Source organism: Eumetopias jubatus, unplaced genomic scaffold, assembly GCF_037043125.1.
Source record: "Eumetopias jubatus isolate StellerSeaLion01/CBP00866 unplaced genomic scaffold, mEumJub1_p1.0 scaffold_10, whole genome shotgun sequence".
NCBI classification, from domain to species: domain Eukaryota; kingdom Metazoa; phylum Chordata; class Mammalia; order Carnivora; family Otariidae; genus Eumetopias; species Eumetopias jubatus.
Genome location: NW_028274816.1, coordinates 106,707,784 through 106,732,158, shown reverse-complemented (window position 1 = coordinate 106,732,158; position 24,375 = coordinate 106,707,784).

Genomic DNA, 24,375 nt, shown 5'->3' with positions numbered 1-24,375 from the left:
CGGCTGTGTGACCTTGGGCAGGTTGCTTGGTTCTCTGATGCCAGTTTCCTGATCTGTTGTTGCAAGAACTAAAAGAGACAAAATGTGCAAACAAAGCTCAGGCACAATGGCTGGCGGACAGTCGTGGGAGTGCAATAAAGGGAAGTTCTCGCTTTTCTACTTCCCACACATTAGCTCTGGCTGTGCCTCCTGCCAGGCTTGCCCTCCCTGCCCTCTCGGCCGTTTCTGGCTCTCACTTCCTTCGGGCTCCCCCGCTTCATTCATCCATCTAGCATCTAGGCTGTCTTCGGTGCCAGGTGCGAGGCGAGGGTCTGGGATACAGAGATGGATGGGACACCATCCCAGCCCTCAAGGATCTCACGGGCTAGTGTGCAACCGAGACACGGAAATCAATGATGATAATTCAGTGTGGTGAGTGGAATAACGGATCCCTGTAACAGGCGTTATGGCTGCACCAAGTACGGTGCGGGCAGGGTCCGGGAGCATCAGGGATGGCCTCCCGGAGGAGGTGACGCCAAAGCTGTGAGGAGGAGTCAGCCAGGCAAGGGCCATTCCTGGCAGAGGGCACCGACTGGTCAGAGGTAGGAGGCTGGAAGCAGAAGCTGTGTGCTGTCACTGGAGCACAGAGGAGTGCGGGTGGGGGAGAAGAGGCAGGAGCGGGAGGCTCTCGTGTGTCGGGTCATGCTAGGACCTTTGAAGGGTTTTCAGGGGGCTGGTGAATATAGGCAGATTGTATTCTGGAGAGACTGGAAAGAGGAGAGACTAGAGGGAGGGAAGGGGAGGGAACCGGTTAGGGAATGGACGCAAGGGTCTGGGGACAGAGGGGGTACCCCAAGGATGTCTTTAGGAGGCCAAATAATCAGGTTGTGGTTGTTGCTGAGATGAGAGAGGAAGGGAGAAAGGGAGTTGAGTATAAGTTTCTGGCGTGGGCAACAAGGCAGGATGCTTGCTGAGGTGAGCATCAAAGGCGGGGGCCGGGGGGCAGGGAGGGAAGTGGGTTCTGGGCCTCCAGGGGCAAGGAGGGCAGGCAGGCTGGTCCTGGAAGCCGGGGCAGTGGTGGGGTTCTCACATTTGAGCGTGCCAAGCAGAGTGGGGGTTCCTACAACACATGCAGATTCTAGAATCCCACCCCAGGGAGCTTTTCAGGAGACGGGAGCCCCAAACTATGTATTTTTATAAGCCCCTGCTGGGTGATGCCAATAGAGGTTGCCTCTGGACTTCGCTCTGATAAACCCTGGTGTGTGGGGAGTGTCAGGAAAGAGGGAGGAACCACTGCTCAAAGGAACCGAGCGGCCCGGCAAGGGAGAGACGGAGAAGTGACCACTGGGTTTGGCTGAGATTCCTCTGGTAGCTGTACCCCACCTTCGTCCCTCTAGCTGCTCCCAGGGTGGGAAGACAGAGCGACAGTGAACTCTGTGCACAGCTGTGCTGGAGACAGCACCCCCTGCCCCCCCGCCCCACATGGCTAACCTCCCCGTGTCCCCAAGGCTGCGACCCCACCATGCCAGGGGCATAGGGCAGCTGCTCAGTGAAGGGTCAGAACTCAGTGCACGAGGCCCGCCCCCCGGCCCCCAGGTCCTGGCCCCCTCGGTGCCTCCACGGCGCGCTGGGTGCGGTCGGCCTTTGCTTAGCCCCTCTGCTTGCCCCTGCTTCGGCCTCACCCTGGGCGGGGTCCTGTCCGCCTCCCTCTCCTCCTCCTGCCCCCCAGTGCAGCAGGAAAGCAAACAGCACAGGCGGTGCCTGATCGGCGCTTATCGAATGGATGTGAAATGGGGTTCCTGATGCTTTGAAAGGCAGAGAGTGGATGCCCTTGAGCCAGCTGGAGCCAAGAGTTCTTGGGATGCGGGGAGATGGCAGCAGATCCTGATTGTTAACAATCTCTCATGTTTTACCTGGCAATTTGCAAGGTGAAAATGTTGTGATGGAGTGGTATGCACGGAGGACTCAGGGAGCCCAGAGGGAAACCCTAATTCAAATGAGGGGGCCAAGGACTCGTGGCAGAGAAATTGGTCCTGTGATATAAGGATCGGCCCAGGTGGGAGGGGAAGGAAGGAACCTTTCTGGAAGAGGAAGCGACTGCAAAGGCCAGAGATGAGAGCAATGGGAGTGGGGTTCCGAGAGGCCGAGATGAAAGGATGATCTGTTCCACAAATAGGCATCGGGCCTCGACTTTTATGTCGGGCCCCAGGCTGGGTGTGGGGGTACAGCTGTGATCGGCAGTCCTTAGGTGCACGCAGAATTTGGGCTCTGACAGAGACAGAGATGAACCAGCCAAGCACACGGAAACACGAGCTCTAAGATGGTGGCAAGTGGTGTGAAGGTAGAACAGCAAGTTCCCAGCGAGATGGAAGCTCAAGAGGGGCCAGGAAAACACTGCGAGACATGACATTTTAGCTGGGATCCAACGGCCGGGAGGCCTGGGCCGCCGCACAGCGGGGGAAGGGGCTTCCAGGCAGAGGAGACAGGACATGCTAGGACCCTGGGGCCAGGAAGAGTCCAGCGCCTCGGGGTGTGGCCCAGGAGGGGAGAAGGAGACCGAGAGCCGGCCGGGCGGGCGGGGCTGGATGGCCCAGGGCTTTGTGAATCTAGTTAAAGATTTTGGGTTTCATCCTGTGATTCAGGTGCTTTGGGTCGATTGCAAGTTTTAAACGGGGTCGGATCTGCACTCAGAACACTCGCTAGAAAGATCACTCTGATAACAGCGTGGAGGGTGAATTTGGGAGGGGGTAAACTGGAGGCTGGGAGGTGAGGATGGGCTGATTTAGGGCAGACTCCAGGGGATGGGACCGATGGAATGGCCTTGAAAGATGTTTAAGGGGTGCGGTGGAGAGGAGTTTGACTTCAGGGCACAGGGTTGAGGAGGCAAAGACGATCCCCGGCTTTCTGGCCCGGAGAATGGGACTAAAAGCGGGTTTGCTGGAGGAGATGCAGCACCCATCCTCAACAGGTGGAGTACCAGGTGCTATGGTGTGCTCAGGGGCAGTGAATAGCTGGGGGCAGAGTGCAGGACCCCCTAGAGGGACCAGACTGGGAGGTGTAGGAGCCTGGAGGATCAGCAGAGGTGAGATTGGGAGGAGCTTGCACAGAACAGAGCACAGCCAAGTGTGCAAAATGAGGCTGCCAGGGCCGGTTGTAGAGGAAGGAGTGAGGGAAGAGAGGGGGGCACCAGGACAGCGGAGGGGCAAAGGAGCCAGGGAAGCAGGTGGGAGACTGCTGGCCCTGAGAGCCCTGAGGGAAGCTGCCCACTCACATCCCAAGCCTGCATGCCACAAGCTTTGAGAGGTCATTTTCTCTATGCCCCTGCCTCTCTCAGGATCTCACTAGCCAAGAGGGACCTTCGCCTGGCTGTCAAGGCTCCCACATGTGCTCTCCTAGAGGGGGTGAGGGCGAGCACATGGACTCCAGCAGGCCTGGATTAGGGTGCATCTCTGAGATCTGCTGTCTGGGTGATCTTGGGTGAATCTCTCCTCTTCTTCGGGCCTCAGCCTCCCTGTTAAGGGGGATCAGAGTGGCCATCTCACGGGGTGGGGACTGATCAGTGAGAGAGCATTCTGCTCTCTACTGGGCTCATAGTACCCCCCCACCCCGTCTTTGGTCAGAACTGAGCTAGTGGAGAGGGCTTTGTAAACAGAGAAGCACTGAACAAAAGGCGTCTGGCCATGCTCCTTGCTGCTACATCTCAGTATCTTCAAAGGTGAGGAGCAAGGGGGAGAAAACAAGGCCCGAGCTGGGCCCTAAACTGCAGGACACGTTGGCAGGGAGCCGACACCTGGCACCAGGTCACCTGTCCGCCACCTGTCGGCCGGACACGGGTCGCTGTGGTCAACACCAACTCCCGCAGGGGGCGATGGAGAGATTGCGCGGGCGTGGCGTGTCGAGGCGAGTGGGGTCAGCGCGCCACCTGGTGGGCACTTGGGGCTCCCGGGGAAGGCGAGGACCTTCGCCCACCGCGCACCCCCACCCCCCACCCCCCACCCCACGCCTGCTGGTGCGCAGACCTCCCCGCCCGCCCTGGTCCCGCGCCCCGCGTCCAGGCGCTTCCTAAAGCCCCCTTAACCCATGGCGAGTGCTACTCAGAGGCGTTGTTACGCGCCCCAGGTCTGAAGCCAGATGGCCTGGGTCCCAGCCCTGGGACCGCTATATGGCTTGGGCAAATGACTTCACCTGTCTGTGCTTCAGTTCCCTCGTGGGGACAATAACAGTATCCACGGTTGTTGAGAACAGCGTCTGGCACATAGTAAGTGCTCAGCAAATGCTGGCTGTTACATTCGCGTTCAGTTAGTTACTCGTTCAACCACGGATTTTCAAACGCCGCAGCTCCGTGGGGGAGGTAGCCTCAGCTGCCAGGGGGAGAGGGGCTCCTATGACTTGGTGCCCGGAAATGAGCCTCGGGTTTTGAATTTATGAAACGGGTCAATATAACATCTGCAGTGAGAAGTTCCCACCGCACGTTCTCCCGCACCCCTGGTCCTCGGGCTTGCCTCCTGAGTCGCGGCCACAACACCCCGAATACAGGGATGCACGCCCCTCTGGACGCCCCCCCCCCCGCCATAGACAATGGGGCCAGATCTCCAAAGGGCAGCCACTTCCGGAGGTCGGGGAGCGTCCCGCCCTCCACCCCAAAAGGCTGGCGGGGCGCTTCTGCCCCTCACCGGCCGACTGTCGCCAGGGCGTCCGGGACGCGCCGGGCTGCGCCTTCCATTTCCAGGCCTGTGGTGACGCCTGGCGGCAGAGGGAGGGACAACCGCGACCTCGACCCTGCAAGGACGCCCTGCGGAGAAGCTCTTAAGGGCGGCGCTGGGCACCGCTAGGTAGGAGTTGGGGGGTGGGGATGGGGGGCAGGCGCTGTCAGAGGGATCCAGGAGGTAGAAGAGCTTCCCGGGGCTGCATGGACCTGGGCTTCTGTTAGAGAGATGGAATCTGGGGCTTTCCATCCAAGCTAGATCACAGATGGAGCAGGGGTAGTGAGGGGATTGGGGTAGGAGCCAGATGAAACACCAGGGAGTTCAGACGAAGACTTCCCTAAGTTTTCTCCCTGCACCCCATTTGGGGTCATCATTGTTCCCCTCTGGTGCTTCAGTGCCCCAAGATTTCAGTGGGAGTGGTGTGGGGCAGGGCCGGGGGGCAGGGTGGGGAGTGAGCCTAGGAACAGCCACAGCCTGAGAGGGGCCTCAGTCTGCAGCCGTGGAGGCCCGAGGACCAGCAGCAGACTTGGAGAGGCAGCGGGAGGGACGTCCCCTGGAGATGCTTTTCTGATCCCTGTTCTGTCCTGGACCACCAGGGGAGTGTGGCTGCCCACACCCACTTCCTGCCAACTCAGCACCAGCCTACTCCTGGCCCTTGCAGGCCGGTAGGACCTGACCTCAGCCCGAAGGCATAACCTCCTCACTCCTGAGCGCCAGGCCTGAAGTCAGCCACCTCCAGGAGTTCACAAACTGTGCCAGCTCAGGGAATGCAAAGTCACACTCCGCACATGCTGACCCGCAGACATGTGGCCTCCTGTGTTCCCCACTGCACGAAGGGCCCCACCCTCCAACTCGGAGGTGCCAGCCTCACTGTGGGCCTCTGTCCCTGGTGCCTAATAGCGTTTTCTCCACCACGCGGCAGGCTTCATGGCTTCACCATTGCTCACTGGGGCCACGGCAGCCCCCCAGTGGTCTGTCCCCACCATTCCTTCCCTACCCAGGGGGAGAATGATTTCCAAGATGCTAACGAGATGGTGTCCCTCTCCTGTTTCAAATCCTTGGAAGTTTGGCCACAGCCCCAAACTAGCCAAGCCAGACTGAGAACGCTCCCTAAACATTACCCAAATTCTCTCACTGAATTGCACAACCCAGTGAGGTCGTTTCTATTACTGCCACATTTTACAGAAGAGAAAACAGACTTCGAGAGACAAAGTGACTTTCCCAAGGATCCCGTGAATACTCCTCAGAGCTGGGATGTGAACCCGGGCGGTCTGGCTTCCGGAGCGCACACTTTCACACCGCACCAGGGTGCCCGGGAGTGAGGAGATTCCTTTTCTTTAATAGCACAGATGAACACTTTTAATTTCCATAGAAATGTTTCTGTTTACAGCTTTTCTTCTACTTTCCTTTACTTATAGCAAGGGATACTGTTTTCCCATTTATGGGAGTCATACACTTGAAACTGAATTTCACTTTAGGGAAAAGAAGTCGCTAAGTGAACGACAGGCGCTCAGTACACACCAGCACCGGACCAGGTGTTGGCGTACACGCGGGAGCGCCGGCCGCGGAGAAGGGCAGTCTCCTCAGCACTCCTACGCGTGCTCTGGCCCTGCTTACCTGGCCAGCAGCTCTCTCCCCTTCCGTCCCTACCCTCGCCCCCTTGCTGGGGCCTTGGAACCGCCTGCAGCTCCCCACACACACTAGGCTTTGTCTGGCCCTGGTGCCTTTATGCACACTGACCTCCGGTCCCGGCTGCCCGGCAGCACCTGCTCACCTGCGGCGGCTTCCCCAGCTCAGGCAGCATCTCCTTCCTGAAGCTTTCCTGAAATGGAGTCGCCATGTCTCCCACCACTGTTCCCCCAGAGTCACCTGTCCCCAGAGCCCTGTTGCAGTTTGTTATTTCTCCTTCCTTCCCCAGAAGACAGGGACAGCTTTTTCTTGTCCTTCTGAAACTCTGTCCTGCTGACCGTGGCTTTCTGGTGCCCTTAGAATAACGTTCAACCCCGTCACAGTGGCCTCCAGCGCCCTCCAGCGGGGCTCCACTTGTAATGTCCCTCCTCAGGGAGCCCTTCCCTGGCAGTGCCCTCCTACAGCAGCCTGGTGCCCGCCCGGGGAAGCCATCACTCCCAGCCCATCACCCCACCATCGCCCCCAGAGAGTTCGCCATTTGGAAGATCCTCGTTTCCTCTCTACTGCCTCCCCTTCTCCAAAAGCCCCGTGAGGGCGACGGGCATCCTGACTGCTGGCTGATTTGCCCGGGGAGTCCAGGCTTCGCACAGGGCAGGCAGTGAACGTGTGGTGGGTCTCATTCTTCCTACTTGTTGAGCAAATGGCCTTAGAGAAACAAAGACAACACTCTTTCAACCATGTTGGTGACCTCAGGGGTGTGTGATTGGAAAGGGAGAGAGGAGATTATCAAAGTTTTCTCTAGATCCCTCTGGTTTGTTTAAGCTGTTGCGAAGAACATGTAGTACTATGGCTTCTAATTAAAAAGAAAATCCAATAAAGTTAATAAAAAAAAGAAAGGAAATAAATTAAAGTTTTCATTTCCTGGGGAAACCTAAGAAAAAAGCAGAAGTCTTCATGTGGGAAATTGGTGTGTCGGGGAGCACAGGGTGTCTCCTGAGGCTGGGCGTGGGGGTGAGCTGAAGAGGATGGAGGGTACGGTGGCAGAAGAGACAGGGAGATTCTAGAATTGTTATAGCAAGGGTCTGGGTGGAAGGGGTGGGAGGCAGAGGTGGAACCCGGAGGCGTGTCTAGAGTCAGCTGGAGGTGGGTTGATCTGGGGTGGTTGGTGGGGAGCATGGCGGGCGGGGGTCACTTGGGAATCTGGGGCCATCCTTTGGCACCACCCCTGGGACATAACCCGTCCCAGAGTCCAGTCCCTGGCCCAAGCCCCTGTGGGCGTTAGTCATCTCCCCTCTCTTGGCTTCAGTTTTTCCAACAATAACATAGGGGTTGACACAGGAGTCACCAGGGTTCTCCCAGCTTGAATGGCCGCATCAATGGCCCTGACTCCTGGGACCCAGGGAACTCGTGTCGTCTGGCCAGAGCCCGCAGCTGCCCGCACCCCGCTCCCGCGCATGACAGAGCTCTGAACGGGCAGCCTCCGCCTCTGGCCAACAGAGGGCGCTGCGGCGGCGCCGCACCCGGCCGACTCCGCGCGATCCAGAGCCGCTCGCTGCGGGCTGAGGTCCTGGGTGGGCCCCGGCTCTAACTGCCTCCCCATCCACGGATCCTTCTCTCTGCTCCCCTGGTCACGCCAATGTCCACAGGACTCGGGTGTCCGGTTCTCTGGGCCTCGGCCGAAGAGGGCAGGCTGGATCTGGAGCCTGAAGGGCTCAAGAAGTCATTTCTTCCATGCGCCTGCCTCTAATCCCTGCCTCTCCTTTCCCTCCCTGGAGTGGCCCCCTCTTCCCGCCCCCCGCCCCCCAGTACAGAGCTGGCTGGGTCCCAGCCCCGACATCTGTGGGCAGGATCAGCCCCGAGCTGCAGGCTTCTCACTCCCGTGTCTTGCTTCATCTCATCCCAAGAAAGTTCTTCCTTCCTTATTTCATGCCTCATTGGCTCTGCCACCCCAGACCTGGCAGGCTCTTGGGAGTGTGTTGTTCCAAGATCAGAGGAAGTTCTGCTGCCTCTCAGATGCCTCATTTGACCCTCCTGGAATTCTGGCCATCTGGGCTACTCTCCCTGGAGCTGACGGGGCACAAGGGTAGACCAGGTCCTCCCCAGAACATGGAGGACTCCCGCTGCCTGCGGGCCAAGGAAAGGGGCTCCCACTGATTCCGGGGACTGAGCAGGTCCAGACTTGATGTGTGAAGTAGAGAAATCACTCTCTGGCTTGGCTGTTGCCCAGCTGCCAAAAGGGAAACCCATGTGGCCCTGCCTCGCTGGCCCTCTGTGGTCCCCAGGATCACTCCCCAGCAGGACTGGGGCCCCAATTAAGCTGTTGGTCCAGGGTCTGTCGTGGGCCAGTGGTGGGAGTGAAGCCTGGCTGGTGGGGCTTCAGGAAAACACAATCCAGGGCAAACTTCCCAGGAGGAGCCCCAGCCACGTGACGCGTGGAGTGGGGAGTGTCTCTCCGCCAGGCACTCGGGGCTGGGATGCTGAATGAATGTGGAGGGAGGAACTGAACGATCAGCACCATGGGCCCGTGCGGACAAAGACCCCACACCCCAAGCCCCTCCCCTGTGTCCCCTTCCCCATGTGGAGTCCTGTTCTCAGGATGCGGATGAACCTCAGTTGGCTCTGGGAATCGCACCAATGGGCAGCTCCTGTTCAGGGTGTCCTACACTGTCATTGGTCCCTGAGTCCAGATGGAGCTCCCGCCTGTGTGCTTTGGAGACACAGTGCAGGATGTGGACATGTGTGGAGAAGCTGTATGGGCAAGTCTTGTGCTGGGCGCTTGATCAGTTTGCCCAGATCTGTCACCGCGATGGGGCGGCAGGAGGGCACCGTGGTGAAGACTCTGTCCAATCCAGCTTCAAATCTGGGCAAGGACAGCCCTGCACACTTGGCCTCACTTTCCCCACCCATAAAGTAGGGAAAACAGTATCTTCAGCCACACAAGGTTGCTATAAGAAGTGAACGGTAGAGTATGTAGTAATAACCAGAGCAAACGGTGAGTAGTACCCGAATTAATTCATCTGACCCTCACTGAAAGCACATGAGGTTGCTTCTGTTATTATCCTCACTTTTGTAGAGACAGAGCCCTTGCTCTGAAGGAGCTTCCAGTCCAATGGGAGACAGAGAACTAGGCAGAAATCCTTGGAGCCAGGGGCGCCTGGGTGGCTCAGCCGGTTAAGTGTCTGACTTTGGCTCCCATCATGATGTCAGGGGCCTCGGATGGAGCCCTGTGTCAGCAGGGAGTCCATTCGTCCCTCTCCCTCTGCCCCTCCTCACGCTCACGCAGCTCTCTGGCTCTCTCCCCCTCAAATAAATAAATGAAATCTTAAAAAAAAAAAAAAATCCTGGGAGCCAAATTAGTCTGTACTGTTTGATGAATGAGAATTCAGACCATAAATGTTCAAGCTCTCTTTTGGTCCTCATAACCCCCCGCGGTGAACCCATGTTACAGACTAGCAAACCAAGGCCCAAGTCTGCGACACTCGCCCAAAGGCTCGCAGCAGAAAGGGTGCAAGCACCATTGTCTGGGCCTGGTGCACAGGCTCCTCCCCCTAAAATAAACAAAATATAATTTAGACCCAAGTGCTCTCCACGTAATCTGCTAGTACCTTCTTTTTTTTTTTTTTAAGATTTTATTTATTTATTTGACAGAGATAGAGAGAGGGAGAGCACAAGCAGGTGGAGCGGCAGGCAGAGGGAGAGGGAGAAGCAGGCTCCCCGCTGAGGAAGGAGCCTGACGTGGGGCTCAATCCCAGGACCCTGGGATCGTGACCTGAGCCGAAGGCAGCCGCTCAACCGACTGAGCCACCCAGGCGCCCTCTGCTAGTACCTTCTTACAAATGGAAGATCGCAGGCCCCAAAGCCCTCTGCAGCCCCTGTACAGATACCGGGGCCAACCCTGTCTTTCCAGCCCTCTGCTCAGCGTCTGGAGTTGTGGGGTGAGGAGTGGTGACTTCTGCCTGATTCACCCAGGAGGTGACATCTGAGGGGGGACTTGAGGCGTGTGCTGTCGGGAGGGAAGCCCATCCGGGAAGAAGGCAGAGCCACCCAAGGAGGCTGTGCTGAAGGTTACTGGGGCAAGGTCTGGGCCAGGTGGCCACGTGAAGCCAGAAAGTGAGGGCGGAGCTCAGTGGGGAGAAGGTTCCAGCTGCAGGACCACAGTGGCCTGGGGACCCCCTGGGGGGAAAGCTTCATGAGTGCTGCCTCCTGTGAGGACCCCTGCCAGTCTTGCCCATTTGAGGGTCTGGCAGCCAGCCGGGGCACGGAGACCAGTGCAGGCCCCAGGCCCCTGGGTGAAGCTGAGTTGGGTGTGCCGAGTGCACTGGGGCTGTGGGTGTGTGTGACTCTCCCTTAGGCCTCATCGGGATGGGGGGAGGGGGTGGAGAGCAGGAATCCTCTAGAGAAGGCGCAGCACCCCCTGAGATCAGAATCCGGGGTTGCTTGGAAATGACATACCAGGAGGCACATGTAAATCAGATGTAAGTGATATGCAAATGAGCAGACTTCTTCCTGGCCTGGGCTGAGGCCCCGCCAGTCCTCGGGGCAGAGGCAGTGGAAAGTGGGGGCTCTGGGGGTGTGGGGAGCAGAGCTCCTTGTCACCTTGCTCTCTCCCAGCTCAGGGATTAAGGCTCAGAACCCCAGGAGACTCCATGGCCCGGGGAGGCTCCCAGGTGCCACCAGCCTGATCCCCAGCTGTGGGAGTGTCTTGGGAAGGGGGGAAAGGGGGAAGGGAGGGGGGCTGGGAGCTGGGTGGGCGCTCCCAGCCCTCCGAGGAGAATGAATGTCACAGTGACAGCTGGCCCAGCCTGCATTCGATGGTCAGGCACAGTTGCTGGGCACAGGACAGGGATCAAGGGCAGACAAAAGGCCTGGAGGTGGGCATACAGGGTCCCTGGGGTTGCCCCTGGGGCTTGCTCTGAAGCTTAGAGCACAAATCGATGGATCTGGGGGAGACTCACACACAGCCCTCTGACACCCCCCTCTCTGTGCAGGAGACCCCAGGCCTGGGGAGGGCATGCAGAACACCGAGCAAGGCTTCATGGGGCTCAATGGGCCCAGGCTCCCCACCTCACCAGGGGTCCACATCCTGACGCATGTGCATGCACTGCCTGCAGAGTCTCCGTGGGGAGCCTACTCCAGCATCTAGAACCACTCACCTGGGCACCCCCATTCCCCAGCCCTGAGCACAGGTACCCGACATAGGCCCACAGGTATTCACAGCCTGCAGTGGGGCCTTCGCCCACCCCCCTTCCCTTGCACCCCTGCACGTGTCTACTGACAGGCGGGGCGCATGGTGTCCTGGCCCCCGTAAGCCCCCTGCCGTACTGCACTCATGCCGGGCACGCTGCCATCTCTCTGCCTCCAGTTTCAGGTTCACACGCAGTTGGGGGTCCAGCTGCCTCCAGAGTTGCGGGTCTGGTGTTTGTCTGACTCCTGGGTCATATCTCCCCCGGGACAGTTCTCTTCCCCGAGGCAGGGGCTACGACCCTTCCCTTCCACTGGGGGCCCTGCAGGCAGAAGCCAAGTATGGCCCATTGGATGACAGCTCCCTGAGGGCCTCCTGAGAGCAGGGGTTATGTCTGCTCCACCGACAGGCGGACAGGACAGATGGACCGATTGCCAGCCCCTCTCAGAGCCGGCCTGGGGCTCTGCACAATCCTAACCCTAAGGGGGTGGGGGGTGGACAATCAGCCTTAGAGCATGACTAAGCCAAAGGTCAAAGATCAAAGGTCAGCATGCCTGGAAGGGAAATCCAGCCTGACCAGGACCCAATCCTGCCGGGAGGTATCCCCCCGCCCCACGAACCACCCCCCCCCATGCCGCCTTGGCCACAGGTCCCTCTTGCTATTCAGCCAGGTGGGGTCCTGGGAAACAGTGAAACAGGGCCTGTCCAGGGACCCATACCCCTTCCTTCCAGAAAGTCCTTAGTATCAACCTCAACCCTCTCACGCTGGAGCACATCCTCTCATTTGGCTTCATGGGGCTCTCATGTGAGGTCTCCTGACCTTGCAGTTTTCCAAGATGTACTGTCGTCCCTTTTGTAACTAAAGGGGAAAGCCTGAGGGCCAGAAGGGACTGCAGTGACCCTCCTAAGCCCATCCCGTCGTGGGAAGACAGGCCAATAGAACAGAAAGGGCTTGCCCAGGGCCCACAGGAATTGAGGGGAGAGGCCTGAGGCATCCCAGAACTTGTTCCTAGACCCTCCTTGTTCTAGCAACCTCTCTTGGGTCTTCTTCCAACCCTGCTCCTGCCCTCAGGCCCCTCCTGACGGTGAGTGTGGACCTGTGGTCTCAGCCCAGTGCCCCAGTGAGCATTGCCCCCTGAGGTCAGCAGCTGAGTGAGCTTACAGCTGGGGGGAGGGCAGGGGGCAGCAGGGCTGAGCCCCAGGGGAGACTCCGTGGGCAGCTGACTGTCCCCAGGCCTGGCCACACCACAGAGGTGTGCCTGAGGTGGGTGGGGGTGGGGGTCCCGCCACCCCAGCAGCGGTGGCCTCATCCAGGAAATGGCAGGCAGCCTGCGAGTGTTTCAGGATGTCACAACCTGCTCCCCTCTCCTTTCAGCCCCTTGGGAGGAGTGGGAAGCAGGGCGGGCGACCAGCCCCAGCACTGGCAGGAGGCAGACCCTCTCGTAGGGACCCTCCAGCCTCATGGAGAAAACACTGCCCTGACCTCAGGCATCTCTAGGGTGAAGGGGAGACATCGCCCCTGCCCTCAGGGAGCCCAGGTCTAGAGCAGACAGCCCGTCCCACTTTCCTTTAATTCGTAAGTCCATCCTTCCCCTTGCGGTCCGTGTAATGTCTGTCTGCCCCCAGGGCTGGGGTCTCTGCAAGATCCTCGTCGGACTTGTTTGCGGATCTCTCCGCACCAGCACTACACCTGGCCCCCCGCGGGCGCTCACTGAGAGATGCTGAAGTGAACAGTATGTGCCGAGTCCCAGTCTGGCTTCTGGGGGGAATGCGCTTCTCCCCTTGCAGGTCCAGGAAGTCTCCCGGAGCTACTGATTCTCCTCCTAAACACAGACGTGGCCCCTGCCTGGGCTCCCTGCCTCCCTCTACCCCTGGGGGGGGGGGGCAGCCCTTCCAATCTCTTCTCACCACAGCCAGAATGGTCCTTCTAAAACCTGCACCTGAAACTGTCACTTCCGAGCCTTAAACCTTCCATGGCTCCCCACTGCCCCAGGAGCATCCCGACTCCTTGCCTGGCACTCAGAGCCTTTCACACCTGGCCTCACAGGACCTCCATCATCCCAGCCTCAAAGTTCTCCCCAGTGGTCCCAAGGCTCACTTCTCCCCCCTGCCTGCTCTGGACTCCTGTAACCTGTGTCTCTCTGAGCATCCATTAGGACCTGGAAGTCTCGGGCACAGGGCCTGGTGCCTGCTCATTGGCAAATCTCTGTCCGCACACCAAGACACAGACTTGGAGAGAGGGGCCAATGGCCTCCCCCTATGAACAGCCAGCCCACCCCCATGCTGCCTCCCAACCATCCACCCAGAGCTCTGCTCGCCACCTTCTAAGTCCCTTCCTGTCACCTGTCACAGTCTGGGATGATCCTGTTCGCTGGTTGCCTACATGATCAGTGTCCATCTCGGCCACTAAAGTGTGAATTTGAGATGGTTCAGACTGGGTCTCTGCCTGGCGAAAGCCGGGCACTGCTCTCGTGGGAAGGATCGAGGAGGGCGCTGGCGGAGCAGTTACGGTATGCCAACATGGGTTCAGGGGCTCAGCACGGAAGCCATCTTACAGACACAGTAGCAGAGACCTCAGCCACCTGTCCGGGGGCCACAGGGGCCTCCTCCAGACCTGCCCCCCCCACTTCTGCTCCCACTGTTCCTAGACCCGTCTCCTGGCTCTCTGCTTGGAGGCTGAGGGGAATTAGAGATGAGAGGGGGGCAGTCAGCCGCTGCCATAGCAGATGGACAGCTGTGACCCAGGCAGGGTGGGAGCAAGGTCAGACAACAGAAAGAACTTTCAGACCCTGGCTCCTTGGGGGACCACAACTGGGTTTTGTTTCTGTACACAGGGGTGAATGAGTGAGCTTGTTCGCTGGAGAGCAAGCAAGGACTCTCCTTGTCCAGCCCAAAGAGTCTCTGCCGGCACGGTTAAGGACTGGGGACATCCGGCTGGAGGCAGGGGAATGGCAGAGATGAGTTCGTGGGGGACTTCTTGGGGCCGTGCTGGGAGAGAAGGAGTTAACTTCCCCCCCACACAAACCCACACAAAGCCTGCTTGCTCAGGCCTCTGACCGGTGTGTGCTTTGGCTCAGGGAGTTGGCTGTGTGTGCCTGAGGTGTCCCCTCTCTGCCCTCCTGTCCCACAGGCCGGCCCGCCAGCTGCGCAGTTGTCTGGGGCTGTGTCTGGGACGACGGGGCGTGAGAACATCTGGGGCTGGGTCTGCAGAGCTGCGAGCCAGTGCAGCAGGATGGGGGCTTCCCGGGCCTGGGGACCCAGGGCTGAGCTCCTCCGGCTGGCGGTGGCCTCTGCCTGTGCAGCGTGTGAAGGCCGAGGGAGCAAGCCTGCTGGCCCAGACCTGGGCACGCAGCAGTGTTGGTGGCCTTGCTTTGAGAGAGGATGAGCATTAGGGACAGGCTGCTTTCAGACTGAAGATGCACGTGGGAGAGCAGGCCAGGTGCTCTCCTGTGATCTTGGCGCTGCTGGGGTGTGACACAAGGGCCACCTTCACCCGCCCCCAGCCTCAGTGGACTCATCAGACTAGGTCAGGGTTCAGGTCTTTGCTCTTAATAGCCCGTTCACACCTCCTAGCGCATATTCCAGATGTAACTGATGACTTGGTTAATGTTTGTGTCCCTGACTCATCGGAGATCCCTGAGGTCCCCACTCTGCTGATTCAATATTGGGTTCACAGCATCAAACCGTGTCTGTCTCGTTGTGGGGGCTCAATACAGAGAGGGAGGCGGGACTCTCAGGAGGTGTCCATGACAAGATATCGTCATGTCTCGTTCCCCTGCTCGTAGAAGTTCACGTTCGCGACCCCCTGCTGCTTCCCCAGCTGGTCCCTTCTCAGTCCTCCCTCTCGGCTTTCTAGTCTGATCTTTCAGTCTGAAGCCCTGTGGTCAGCAGCCATAATGCTCCCCAAATTTTCTGCCATCAAGCTGTCCCTTTGCCAGAACAGCCCTTCCCCTGCCGGCTCCCAACCTTGGCTGCTTTCTCAATCCCACCGGAGCCAGCTCAGAGTATCCTTCCTTTCAGAAGGTTTCCTGGACACCCCTAAAGGTATAAAATGGCTTCTTTATGTGGGGTTGGCCTCCCCCTTGAGGATGAGGGTCTCAAAGGCCAGGGTCATGGTCTCACTAATCTGCATGCCTTGTGCACATTCAACTGCCCTTTGTTAAGTAGAAGTCGAGAAAAGAAAGGGTCCATACCTGGCCCCCTTCCCCGGGCTTGGGGCACGGTCGCTGTCACACAGCCCAGAAATGGCAGGGATCTGCGAAGGAGAGGAAGTTACGTTACAAAGACTCCCAGTGGATGGTGTGGCAGAGGCAAAGCTAAGGTGATGCCCAGTGAATCACACCTTCAGATAATCCCTTCCCCCTGAGCATGGACAGAACCTGTGACTTGCTTTTAGCCGATAAAATATTACATAGGTGAGGGGCTTTTGCAGATGTAACTAAAGTTCTAAATCAGTTGATTTCAAGTTATCAAAGGGAGCTGGTTCTGGGTGGGTCTGGCTTAATCGGGTGAAAGCTCTTAAGAGGGGGATCAGAAAGATCCTCTTGTTGGCCTTGAGGAAGTCACCTGCCCTGTTGTGAGAGGATCCCATGGCAAGGAGATGAGGGCAGCCTCCAGAAGGCGGACCGAATTCTTCTGAGAAAAGAGGGAGCTCAGAAGGGGACCCGAACTCAGGAAGGAGTGCAGTCACCTTGTGAGACCCTGACGGGAAGCTGGACCCAGACTCTGACCCATGGAAACCATGACATAATAAATGTGGTTGTTTTGTAAGCTGTTAAATTTGTGGCACTTTGTTACTCAGCAACAAATCCAGGGGGCTTGAGGACAACCGAACCTCAGGGCAGGATGCCGGGGGCGGGGGTAGGGGCCATGGGGTATGAGGGAACCCCGTGCCCTGCCCCAGCCCCCAGCCATCTCCACCTCCAGACCCGGCCTGGCAGTACTGAGGTGTGGTCCAGTAAGCTTATGTGGAGTCCAGTAGGTCTCAGTGGGGGACTTGCAGGGTACATGGTTTGGGGGTCCTCGCCTCTGGGTTTCCTTGAATTCAGACCAAAGTTGGGATAAGGTAACAGTATCCCAAACACACCCCCCAACCCTAACACCAACCGTAAGCCCCCAAATTACCATAAAGGCAGGTGAGACACGGATCCTCCCCCCTTCCGGCCCCCCTTGAGAACCCCGGCGCCTGCCTGTGACCCAGACAGCCCAACACACACAGCTGCTGCTCCCCTCGGCTCTTCTCCTGTTGTTGGGACCAGGCAGGCTTCAGGGGAAGAGTTCACAGCCTCCATGGTGGGTCGGCAGCTGGGGCTCCAGATGTGGGGCAGCCCAGAGCCTAGGGATAGTGTTACACCCAAGTGGCTGGTCTGTTCTCCCAGGAGGGACAAGGATGTCAGGGGTGTCTGGGATTGGAGAATCTGGGAGGGGTCTATTTCCTACTGCATCACCCTCTCCCCAGCTCTGCTCCTAGGCTTCCTCCTGGGTGTGAGTAACCTGGCTCCCCAACCAATAGGGGTGCAAATGCCACCCCCTTTGGGTCTTCTCTGCCCCTGAAGAGAACCTGACCCAGATGTCCCAAGACCTTGCTGGAAGCCTCCAGCCAGAGCAGCTGGTGAGAGGAGCCTGACCCCCTCTCCAAACCCTTTTGTCCACAGTGAATACCCCAGGATTGTGTTTCTCTGCTCACACCCCCCTCCCTAGCCCCTGGCCCAGGGCTCCCATCCATCCTGTCTCAGGCAGGGCCTCTCTAGGATGCAGACAAAGAAGGCATCTCAGATTCCCTTGTCAGGGCGCCTGCCCTTTGATCTGCCCCCTTCTCCTGCCCCAGGGATCCTGAGGTGCCCCGGAGAAAGCTCCGTCTGGACACAGGCACCCAAAGATAAGATCTGGGATGGGAGAAAGCCCAGGACACCAGGGACTTGAAAGGGTGCTGACAGCCTCCGCTGCAGGCTTACCTCTGCCTGCCTGGGCTCCTTCCCTCCCCATCAGCCAGTGCTCTTCCCAGACCTCCATTTCCCACTGGACTCCCGACTGGGAGATTCCCAGCGCACAGAGACTATGCGGCCTGCCACCTTCCCAGCGAATTGTGGGTGACATGGGGCATCTGGGTGGCTCAGTCAGTGAAGTGTCTGCCTTCGGCTCCGATTGTGGTCCCAGGGGCCTGGGATCGAGCCCTGCGTCGGGTTCCCTGCTCCACGGGGAGTCTGCTTCTCCCTCTGCCTCTGCTGCTGACCCCACTTGGGCTCACTCGCTCTCTCTCAAGTAAAAAAAAAAAAAAAAGTGTGGGTGACAGATGCCCACTGCATGGAACAGTGCTTCTCGAGATGGAATCCCAGACCATGAGAATCACCTGGGGCTCCGAGGCCCAGACCCACTGAAGCCGAATCTCCAGGGGGTGCACTTTCAGCAAGTTGCCAGGCTGACACGATAGGGCCACACCAGCCCCCGCCCTCAGAATCTTCAGGGGCACAATAAAATACTTATATTTTATTGTGAGCTGCCCCCTGCCCCCCAGTCCTTAGCACCGCGCGGGGCACGGGGTGGAGCTCTGGACTCCCGTGAAATCTCCAGGCCGGAGACTTTCACACAACAGGGGCTCCCCTCCACCTCCTGGAGGGAAGAAACACATCTGGGCCCAGGAAAATCTGGTTCTGCCCTCCCTCTCTGCTCCTCTGGGGGGCTGCTCTCCTACTTCCCATTTGCCTGTAGCCCCCCACCCACCCCTGCCTCCATGACCTGCACAGTTCACCCTGCCCAACCCGTCTCCCCTTCCTGCACCCCAGCCGGGTCTCCCTGGACTTAGCAAGAAGACCGAGGTGGCACAGGGAGATCAGCCAGGAGTCTTAGTTAACGGCAAGATTTCAAGCTGGAAGAGACTTTACACTCCCTTAGCTTCTGCCCCGGACGGAGTAACAGGGATTATGATCGCCCTCCCTCCCAATACAACCAAAACAACCAGACAGACAGAATGTGTGAAACAAGGTCGGGCAATGAAGGACAGTAATCCCCGAGGGATAGGAAACAAGGAAACAACAAGCTGAACCCTGCGATCCCCCAGCTTCCTGTCTGGAGAGGGTTTCCAGGCTGTGGCCCAGGGGGAGAGACCGAGGCAGGGCCCAGACAGGGGGATAGGGGGGCTCCCAGAGAGGAGGGGTAGAAGTGAGAGTCCGGGGCGGGGGTGGTGGTGGAGAGCTAGGCACATGGCGTCTAGAGTTGGCAGGAGAGAGTACCCGGGAGGAGAGGTCTGCACAGAGGGTACCCCCAGATCTGCAGAGGGGACCAGATCTTGAGTGTTAGGCTGAGTACTGATCAGCGCACGTGGGTGAGGAAACGACCCAAGGCTGGGAAAGATGATCTCTCCTCTGAAAGGAGTGCCCATCTGGCAAGAGTGTCTGTTCTCACCAGCTGGACTGGAAAAGCTCACAACCCATGCAGCGTTGGGGAGACTACCCGGGAATGGGGAGTAACTGGCCCTAGACCAAGTGCTGCTCTGGACTTGCTTTTGAAAAAGAGGAACGAGGTGCCTGCTGGCTCAGTGGGTGGAGCGTGTGACTCTGGATCTCGGGGTCGTGATTTCGAGCCCCACGTTGGGTGTAGAGATGACTTAAATAAACAAATGAAAACTTTAAAAAAAGAAAAAAGAAGAACAAAGTTGGAGAGCGAACACTACCCGATTTCAAGTCTTCTTGTAGAGCTATAATAATCAAAACAATATGGTATTGGTATAAAGATAGACAAATAGACCAGCGGAACAGAATAGAGTCCAGAAATAACCCACACACATGTACGGGCCACTGATTGTTGACAAAGGCACCAAGGCAGTTCGTGGAGAAAGGACAGTCTTTTTAACAAACGGTGCTAGAACAAGTGGATATCTGTATGCAAAAAAAACAAAAAGCAAAAAACAAAAACAAAAAACTGACCCACATATCACAGCATATACAAAAACAAACTCAAAATTTGTCATAGACTTGAAGTTTTACCTAAAGGTAAAACTTAAAATTATACAATTTCTAGAAGAAAACATAAAAGAGAGTATTTTTAATTTTATTAATAAAATATTAATGATTGATATTAATAAGATATTGTTTATTTTATAACTTGGGTTAGGCAAAGATTTCTTAGCTATGACCCCAAAACCAGGATCCGCGAAAAAGCAAGTTGCTAACTTGGACTTCATTGAAATAAAAATCTTCTTTTCGAAGATACTGTTAAGAGAATGAAAAGACAAGCTACAGTCTGGGAAAAAAATATTTACAGAACATATTTCTGAAAAATGACTTGTATCCAAAATATACAAAGAAGTCTTAAAACTCAACAGGAAAACAAACAAACCGATCAAAAAATGGGCACAAAATCTGGACGGACACCTCCCCCAAAGAAAATACACAAATGGCAAGTAAACATAGGAAAAGATACCCGACATCATATGTCACTAGGGAATTGCAAATTAAAACAAAAACAAGACACCTATTAGATTGGCTCCAATTTTAAAAACAGACACCACCAATTACTGGCACGGATGGGGAGCAAGAGGAACTCTCATTCACTGCTGGTGGGAATGCAAAGTGGTACAGCCACTTTGGAAGACAGTTTGGCAGTTTCCTACAAAGCTAAATATATGATCCAGCAATCACACTCGGAAGCATTTACCCAACTGACTTGAAAACTTTATGTCCACACACATGTTTTAACAGCTTTATAATTGCCCGAAACTGGAACCGATCAAGATGTCTTCAAAGGGTGAGTGGATAAACAAACTATATATATTTTCTAAGTTAAAGAGACCAGTCTAAAAAGGCTACATATGATTCCAATTAGATGATTCTGGAAAAGGCAAATTTATGGTGATGGTGAAAATATCAATGTTTGCAAGGAGTTTGTGGGGGAAGAAGGAAGGAAGGAATGGTTGAAGCACAGAGGATTTTGTTTTAGGCTGATGAAACTATCACAACTCTCATGCCGCCATGATGCCACTGTACATTTGTCAAGCCCATGGAACTTTACAAAAAGTGAAGAGCCACGTGTGAGAATTTTAAAAATCATTTAGGAGGTTGGGAGAGCCCAGGAAAGAATGCAGAATGTGGCGATTGGGAGATCTCAGGAAAGAATGCAGAATGTGGCAAAAGCATCTGTTACAAATGTATGAAACAACATAACAAAAGGAGATGGGGAGAGAAGGTGCTGTTCTAAGTCGCTTTGGAAATGAATAGCATCTGTGAGACTAAAGTCAATAGGAACTGTGTGTCAGAACTGCACTCTAGGGGCACGTGGGTGGCTCAGTTGTTAAGCGTCTGCCTTCGGCTCAGGTCATGATCCCAGGGTCCTGGGATCGAGCCCCGCATTGGGCTCCCTGCTCAGTGGGAAGCCTGCTTCTCCCTCTCCCACTCCCCCTGCTTGTGTTCCCTCTCTCGCTGTGTCTCTCTGTTAAATAAATAAATAAAATCTTTAAAAAAAAAAAAAAGAACTGCACTCTAGTAGACAGTTCTTGCCCACAGAGGTACAGGTTAACAATTCTGATACTGGTATAGATGTATCCTGGAATTGAACTCAAGGGAAATGAGTGGCAGACCTGAAAGGCCAGGTGTCTCACCGTGTAGTGGTGTAGATAAGCAAGGAGAGGGGGTTAGAATGATGGAATGAATTAGAGGTGGAGGCATTACTATGTGTTTAGCTTAATATAGATACAGATGGTTACCTGTAGAAATATTTACAGACATATTTATCTACAAAGATTAGGGTACATATATTTCACTGTTCTGTCAACTGAGAGCCCCTTGAAGTAATCACACCAAATTAGAAATGAGCACACTTAGTGCCCAGATCTTAATTTCTTTTTTTTTTCTTAACATATAGTGTATTATTAGTTTCAGAGGTAGAATTGAGTGATTCATCAGCTGCATACAACACCCAATGCTCATTCTATCAGGTGCCCTCCTTAATGTCCAGCACCCAGTCACCCCATCCCCCCAACCCCACCCCTCCAGCAACCCTCAGTTTGTTCCCTATAGTTAAGAGTCTCTTATAGTTTGTCTCCCCCTCTGTTTTCCTCTTGTTTTATTTTTCCTTCCCTTCCCCTATGTTCATCTGTTTTTTTCTTAAATTCCACATATGAGTGAAATCATATGGTATTTGTCTTTCTCTAACTGACTTATTTTGCTTAGCATAATACCCTCTAGTTTCATCCGTGTAGTTGCAAATGGCAAGATTTCATTTTTTTGATGGCTGAGTAATATTCCTCTGTGTGTGTGTGTGTGTGTGTGTGTGTGTGTGTGTGTGTATCACATCTTCTTTATCCATTCATTTGTCAATGGACCCCTACTTCCATATTTTGGCTATTGTGGACATTGCTGCTGTAAACATTGGGGTGCATGTGACCCTTCAAATCACTATGTTTGTATCCTTTGGATAAATACCTAGTAGTGCAATTGCTGGGTCATAGGGTAGCTCTATTTTTAATTTTTTGAGGAACCTCCATACTGTTTTCCAGAGTGGCTAAACCAGTTTGCATTTCCATCAGCAGTGTAAGAGGGTTCCCCTTTCTCTGCATCCTCACCAACATCTATTGTTTCCTGAGTTGTTAATTTTAGCCTTTCTGACGGGTGTGAGGTGGTATCTCATTATGGTTTTGATTTGTATTTCCCCGATGCTGAGTGATGTTGAACATTTTTTCATGTGTCTGTTGGCAATTTGTATGTCTTTTTTTTTTTAAGATTTTATTTATTTATTTGACAGAGTGAGACACGGCAAGAGAGGGAACACAAGCAGGGGGAGTGGGAGAGGGAGAAGCAGGCTTCCCGCCAAACAGGGAGCCTGATGCGGGGCTCGATCCCAGGACCCTGGGATCATGACCTGAGCCGAAGGCAGACGTTTAATGACTGAGCCACCCAGGCGCCCCTGTATGTCTTTTTTGGAGAAATGTCTGTTCATGTCTTCTGCCCATTTCTTGACTGGATTTTTTGTATTTTGGGGGTGTTGAGTTTGATAAGCTCTTTATAGATTTTGGATACTAGACCTTTATCTGGTAAGACATTTGCAAATGTCTCCAGATCTTAATTTCTAATACCATTCTCCAACAAAAGGAACCAGGGGTTCTTGGAGGAAAAAAATGGCTGATTTTAAGAACTGGGCAGGAGATACACCAGTTGAGCCTGGAGAATCTTCATGCCAGAGGTAAAAAAGTGCTCAAACAAAACAAAGCAAAACAAATAAACAAGCAAATAAAAACCCTCAGTCATGGTATGTTAAAGGAAAATAGGACCTAACTGAAAGAGCTCTCAATGACCAAAGCTGGAACAATTTGAGCAACAAAATAAGTAAAGTAGTACTGAATTATAACTCAAAGCATAAAATAAATATCCATGAATCCATACTGAGATCAATAGATTATTGAATAAGTAAATAAATGGGGGAAAAGAGACAAAACACCCATGCAGAAGAAGCCCAAATAGTTTATATATATGTGTGTGTGTGTGTGTGTGTGTGTGTGTGTGTGTGTGTGTGTGTCCCACTTGAGGTGAAGCATAGTTTCCTATTCCTGAAGTGTGGACTCTTTCCTAAGAGTCCAGTATGGAAAGTGGGGGTTGGGAGAAGGAGTAATTTTACAGCGGAAACACCTGACAAACATTATCTCAGGTGGGTGATCAAGGTTAACAGAAACAGTGATAAGCAATGTTATTAGTATGTACCCTTGATACGATATGATAAAAATGGCACTTCTTCCCCCAAACCCATAACCCCAGTCTAATCATGAAAAAAACATCAGAGAAATCCCAATGGAGGGATAGTCTACAAAATACTTGACCAGTACTCCTAAAAAATGTCCAGGTCATTAACACAAGGAAAGTCTGAGACATTGCTACAGCCTAAGGAGAACTTGACTACTATGGGGTATCCTGTATGAGAACTTGGAATAGAAAAAGGACATTAGAGGGGTGCCTGAGTGGCTCAGTCAGTTAAGCATCCAACTCTTGATTTTGACTCTGGTCATGATCTCACGGTCTTGAGATCAAGCCCCACATCTGGCTCCACACTCAGCATGGAGTCTGCTTGAGATTCTCTCTCTCCTTCTCCTTCTGCCCCTCCGCCTGCTCATGCACTCTTTGTCTCTGTCTCTGTCTCTCTCAAATAAATAAAATCTTTCTTTAAAAAAGAAAAAGGACATTAGGCAAAAACTAAGGAGATCTGAATAAAGCATGGGCTTTCATTAATATTACTGTATCAATACTGGTTTATTAATTGTAACAAATGTACCATATTGATTTAATAATAGGGGAAACTGGGTATAGGATATATGGGAACTCTCTGTATAATTTTTTTTCTGTAAATCTAATAGTGTTCTAAAATAAAAGTTTTATTTTTTAAAAAGACAAGAAAAATATTCACAAAACATATATCTCATAAAGGACTTATATTCAGAAACATATGAAGAGCTCTCAAAACTCAACAATAAGAAAACATACAACCCAATAAAAAGTGGGCAAAAGAGTTAAAGAGACATTTTGATATAGAAGACATATGGATGGCAAATAAGTAGATGAAAAGTGTTCAACACTATTAGTCATTAGGGAAATGCAAATTAAAACTACAGTGAAATACCACTACACACCTACTAGCAGCTAAAATTTAAAAAAAAATGAAACTGATCATACTAAGTATCAACATGAGCACAGAGGAAGTGGGACTCTCATGCACTGTTAGTGGGAATGAAAATGGTACAACTACTTTGGAAAGCAGTTTGAGTTTCCTTTTTTTTTTTTTAAGATTTATTTATTTATTTTAGAGACAGAGTGCCTGCCCTTGAGTGGGGGGAGGGGCAGAGGGAGAGACTCTTCAAGCAGACTCCCTGTTGAGCACAAAGTTGTGGGCTCCAACCCATAT